The sequence below is a fragment of the Choloepus didactylus genome, chromosome 25, assembly GCF_015220235.1.
Source record: "Choloepus didactylus isolate mChoDid1 chromosome 25, mChoDid1.pri, whole genome shotgun sequence".
NCBI classification, from domain to species: domain Eukaryota; kingdom Metazoa; phylum Chordata; class Mammalia; order Pilosa; family Megalonychidae; genus Choloepus; species Choloepus didactylus.
The window spans coordinates 3,075,713-3,081,882 of record NC_051331.1 but is presented as its reverse complement, the minus strand read 5'-3'; the positions used below and the strand labels follow the sequence as shown (position 1 = coordinate 3,081,882).

Here is a 6,170-nt window from a genome sequence, read left to right as displayed (position 1 = left end):
TATTTCTACTCTAATACATTGTACTGTGCTGGAGATCTCTCTTTTATTTTTCTAATTTTTCACTCAGCAGTTCTTAAGCATCATCCCTGTTGCAATTTCGACGTCAAGTTTACTTTTCCTGAGTGTTGCCTGGTGCTCTCAGTACACATCCACATTTTACTTCTCCACTCTCTTAGACAGAGATGGTCACTTGGGCTGCCCTTCCCCTCTACCATCACAGGCAAGTCTGCAAGAATGTCCTCAGTGTCCTCTCACAGACCCAGGTGAGAATTTCATTGAGATGGAGATCCAGGAGCAGTGTTTCCCAGACATAAGGTACATCTTCACTTAACCTCACCAGGAACCACCAGGTACACCCTGGAAAAACTGGATTCCACCTATCTTCACCTTGCAGCATCCAGCTTTCTAATTTTTACCAGTCTAACAGGTATAAAGGGATACCAACTGTTGTTTTAAATTTCATTCCTCTAATCACTAATGAGCTATGGCATGACTTAATTTGCTTTTAGTCTATTGGATTTCCTCTTCTGCAGTCACCCATGCCTACCCTTTGCCCACTTTCTATTGTCTTTTTTCTTGTTGGTTTGTAGACATTCCTCGTAGATTCTAGATATTAATCTCCTGTCAGGCTTTCATATTGCAAATATCTTCTTGCTATCTGTCAACTGCTAACTATATTCATGACACCATTTGATGATGATGATCCATAATTTTCATGTAATGGAATTCCTCATTTTATTTTCTTATGGTTTGTGCTTCTCTCCCCCACCCCCTTTTAAAAAAGCAGTCCTTTTTGGTTCTTAGATCACAAAGACCATACTACGCATTCTTTTATCAAGTGATTCTATCTCTCACAGTTAGGTCATTGTCATCTTGATTCTTTGTATGGGGTATTGTTTTATGTACATGGAGAGATAGTTTCCTCAACAGCATCCTCTAAACAATTCATCATTTTTTCATCTGTTGGTGGCGTGACCTTAGTGATATATGCATGGTTCCATTTCTGAGATGTCCATTCTGAACCACTGGTCTGTTTGTCTGTTCTTGCACTAACTCTACTCTGCTTAATCATCAAGGTTTTGTATAATGTCTCAATGTCTGGGAAGGCAGTTCCACCCACCTCCTTTCACTCTTCATTTGCAAAGTTAACTTAGTTACTCATGGGCCTTTAGTCTTTCATAGCAATTTCACAATAAGGTTGTCATCTTTCTCAAATTTGGGGAGAATTAACATCTTTATAATATTGCTTTCCATTTCATATTTATTTAGATCACTTGCCATGTTTTCTGTTAATTAGTTTTAAATGTTCTCCATGGAGGTCTCATGAGCTCTTGGCTAAACTAATTCCTTGATACTTGATAGATTATGGTGCTACCATGAAATGGCACCTTATTTTTAAAACACTATTCATTTTGAACTAGTTTTAAACTTACCAAAAAGTTGTAAAAAATATAGGAAATTTTTGTCGACCCCTCACCCAGCTTCCCCTAATGTCTGAATGTTACATGACCTGAGTAAAATTACTAGATCCAGGAAATTAACCTTAGTACAGCACTATTAAGCAAACTACAGAACATATTTGAATTTTTCCAGTTTTTCCACTACTATTTTTCTGTTCCAGGAGACAGTTCATTTCATTTATTTATTATTTAAACTTTTCACTATCATGCAGTTCTTAGTATTTCTTAATTTTCTTTTTAGTCCAAAGATTATTCAGTACTTTGTTACTATGGCAGTGTTACCTGTCCCAACCTAATATTTAGGATCCAAATAATACTTGAAGTTTTAGTATCTTTTTCTTATTAATTTCCAGCTTTATTGCGGTATAGTTGGATAATTGGGTCTCTGTGACATTGGCACTTGGGAAACCATCTAGACTCCTTTTACAGTCTAACACAAGGTATATTTTTGTGAAGGTTCCATGTTCTTAAATGGTGTTTGTTTGCTTCTTGGTTACTTGGTATGAAGAGTAGGAGGGTGTGTGTGTGTGTGTGTGTGTGTGTGTGTAACGTGCTTCATCTATATTAGATAGATAGATAGATAGATAGATAGATATGATAGATGTCTATATATAATAGTGCAAGCATGGAAAAGGTGTCAGAATTAAGTACCAAAACAACAGTAATTACCAAAAATATAAATGGGTTAACCCCACCAATTAAAAGAGAGATTCATCAGTAGGTGGCTACAATTTAAGAGAATCTGACTCTGGTTATCCATGCCTGTCCTTAATCTTAAACTTCTTGAGCATTTAGTCTATTCCAGACCCTGTGATAAGCACAATATCTGTATAATTTTATTTACTCCTCATAACAACCCTGATGCTAGGAATTATTATTATCAGTTTCCTTTTAAGGGTGAGAAAATAAAAAAATTAAGCCTTGGCTCAGAAATTAGGGAATCATACAATATTTGTCCTTTTGTGCAGGGTTTATTTCACCCAGTTTGATGACTTCAAGGTCAATCCATGTTGCAGCATTTATCAGAGCCTCATGCCTTTTTTAAGGCTGAATAATATTCCATTTTATGTATAAATCATGATTTGTTTATCCATTTGTCTGTTGATAGACATTTATATTCAGAATAGGTAAAGCCATGAAAGCAGAATGCAAAGTGGTGGCTGCCAGGGGCTGGGAATGGAGAGTGACTACTAAGGGCACTGGTTTCCTTTTGGGGAGATGACAGTGTTTTAGAACTAATGTTTAGGGACATTGTGAATGTACTTCACATCAGTGAATTGTACTCTTTAAAATGGATAGTTTTATGTTATGCAAATTTCATCTCAATTTAACAAAGAAATTAAGGACTAACCCAACATTGCAGAGCCGCAGATATGACTGAATAGAGACCCTGAGTTCCTGCCACCAGACCTTCTTCCTTCTCTTCCACAATAGGTGTGGCCTCCATGCTGGATCAGAATCACAGCACCGTGTCTGAATTCATCCTCATCGGCTTCTCCACCTTCTCACACCAGCTGCTTCCTGCCTTTTTCTTGCTCTTCCTGATGATGTACCTGTTCACACTGCTGGGAAACCTGCTCATCATGGCCACCATCTGGAGAGAGTGCAGCCCGCACACGCCCATGTACCTCTTCCTGTGCATCCTCTCCATCTCCGAGATCCTCTACACCTTCACCATCATCCAGCACATGCTGGCTGACCTGCTCTCCTCGCAGCACTCCATCGCCTTCGTGGCCTGTGCCAGCCAGATGTTCTTTGCTTTCACATTTGGCTTCACCCACTCCTTCCTGCTCACCGTCATGGGCTATGACCACTACGTGGCCATCTGCTACCCCCTGCGCTACAACATGCTCATGAGCCCACGTGGCTGTGCCTCCCTGGTGGCCTGGTCCTGGGCAGGTGGCTCAGTCTTGGGGCTGGTGGTGACGGCGTCCATTTTCCACCTCACCTTCTGTGGATCCCATGAGGTCCACTATTTTGCTTGCCACATGACACACCTGTTGATGTTGGCCTGTGGGGACGATGTGCCAGTTGTGGCCATGGGCGTGGGTCTGGTGTGTATCACAGCCCTGCTGGGCTGCTTTGTCCTCATCCTCCTCTCCTATGCCTTCATCATGGCCACCATCTTGAGGATCCCCTCGGCTGAGGGTTGGCGTAAAGCCTTCTCCACCTGCACGTCCCACCTCACTGTGGTGGTCGTGCACTACGGCTTCGCCTCTGTCGTCTACCTCAAGCCCAAGGGCCCCCAGTCTCTGGAAGGAGACGCCCTCATGGCCACCACCTACACAGTCTTTACCCCCTTCCTTAGCCCCATCATATTCAGCCTCAGGTACTCCTTAGTTGAAGAACGCCATGAAGAAGACCTTCTTCAGGGAACTCTTTCTTCGGAGCTCCTGAAGGGGATGGTTTTGTGACAGAAAGCGTGGTGGGTGGGAGCACTTTAGCCTTTTCATTTGTAAAATGGGAATAATTATGTTTAACTTGTGGTGATTCCTGTTTGGGAAACCCACTCTCATCCTTAGTAATGACTCTGTAAATTGTATATATTTATTTCCTCTCCTCTTCCCCTTACTGCTTGACCTGATCTCGTCCCTACCTGGGTTCAGGGGTCTCATGACCTCTTCAATACTGACCATGTGTGAACAACCTGTGCCTGAGACTAGGTTTCTGTGGGAGAGGGGGCAAGTCCCTAGTTTGTCTTAGGGAACTTATGTCCGTGGCTTCTCTTTAATAAGCAAACAAGGGTATGCATTTGTGCTTCCTCCTCTTGTTGTGCTAAAAACAAAAATGACATGAACAATGATTTGAGAGCCTGCTCTGTACTTAGTATTATGTGCTATCCTTCAAATTCCTCACCTCTCTCATTCTAACAATCCTATTAAGAAAGGAAAGTACTTTTGATGGAGAAAATGCTTTTAATTTACAGTTCTTCACTTCTTTTGGAGAAGGGGTGCCTGCTAGGTGTTCCTTTGTTGGTATAGCTGAATGATGGGTCTAGGGAGTCAAATTAAATAGAAAAGAAGAGAGAGGGTGATCTGAATTTCTCCTTGTGAGAAAACAGATATGTAGACAGATGAGTCAGAGACCTGGAAAAAGGATGAGGAAAGTGTGGCTGGGTGGAGGGAAATGGGAAGGAGAGGGCTAAAGATGAATTGCTGACAGCTGGTGGGGACTTAGGGGACACAGGAGCCCAGTACCTGACAGGAAAATTTGGAAAAAGAACAGGGATGTAAGTGGGAATTTTGTATAGATGCCAAAGAGTGCCTGGTGTAAATCCCCTTCCCCTGACTCTCCTTGACAACCTCAATAAAACTGATTTCTCTTTAATTTGCTGTTGAGTCAGATGCTTTTGGGTGATGCGTCAACACATTGAGCCTGCCTCAAGGGAGACCCAGTGACCAGATGGAGCCAGGAAGTCTCCTTGGGTTACACCCCCATTTTTAAAATAAGCAAACGTAGATGAGTGAACTACAGGACTTGACCAAGTTCATGAATGCAACATGAAATTGGTTGGGTGAGTCCTTTGTAGACAGTGAATCTGCAATTTGGGGGTACTTCGGAGTCACTAGGAGGGCTTTTAAGGCAAGAAATTCTGGACCCTGCCCCAGAGTGCCTGGTTCTGGAAGTCTGGGTCAGCTGGGGAATCTTCATTTCTAAGGATTTTAGTTCAAAGATGAAGCCAAACATTTGAGTTGGAGACAGAAGCTTTCTTTCTATCTTTCTCTGATTCCCACTCTCCATGCCTGCTCCCAGCCCTCTTTCCTTCTTTCCTTTCTCCTTCTTTCCTTCCTTCCTTCTTTCTTCCTCTTTCTTTCTTTCTTTTTCTTCCTTCCTTCCTTCCTTTCTTTCCTTATTTCTTGTTATGCTGGTAGCAGTTTCAGTTTTTTGTGTTTTTTTTTTTACTTTTTATTATTTTTTTTTAATAATTTAGCTCCCCATTTATTGAGCATTTATCATCAGCTGGGTATGGTCTTTTTTTTAAAAAAAAAAGCTTTATTGAGATATAATTCACAATTCATCCATTTAAGGTTCATAATTCAATATTTTAAAAGTATATTCACAAATATGTGCAAACATCACCAATTTTAGAATATTTTCATCACCTGCAAAAGAAACCTTGTACCCTTTAGTCATCAACCTCCTTGTCTCTCCCTCTCCACCAGCTTCCTGGCAGCCCAAAGCAACTACTAATTTACATTCTGTCTCTATGGATTTGACTAATCTATCCATTTCAGATAAATGGAATCATATGATATGTGGTCTTTTGTGACTGGTTTCATTCACTTAGCATAATTATTTTGAGGTTCATCTACATTGTAGCGTGTATCAGAACTTCATTCCTTTATATGAACAAATATTCTTACATAGTATGGATAGACCACTATTTGTTTATCCATTCATCAGTTGATGGACATTTGATTTTTCCCACCTTTTGGTTGTTATGAATAATGCTGCTATAAATATGTGTGTAGGTTTTATGTGAACATATTTTCATTTCTCTTGGATATATACCTAGGAGAGGAGCTGCTGGGTTGTGTGGTAGCTCTATGTTTTATCATTTGAGAAACTACCAGACTGTTTTCCAAAGTGGCTGCACTCTTTTGCATTCCCACCAGCAGAGTATAGGGCTCCAATTTCTCCACATCATCTCCAATTCTTGTTACTGTCTGAGTGTCTGATTCTAGCCATCTTAGTGGGTGTGAATTGTTA

General features: G+C 40.9%; 1 pseudogene; it reads left to right on the top strand.

The window, feature by feature from the left end:
• Positions 1 to 2,902: 2,902 nt before the first annotated feature.
• LOC119520589 lies at positions 2,903 to 3,857 on the top strand (annotated as a pseudogene).
• The last annotated feature ends 2,313 nt before the right edge of the window (positions 3,858 to 6,170 follow it).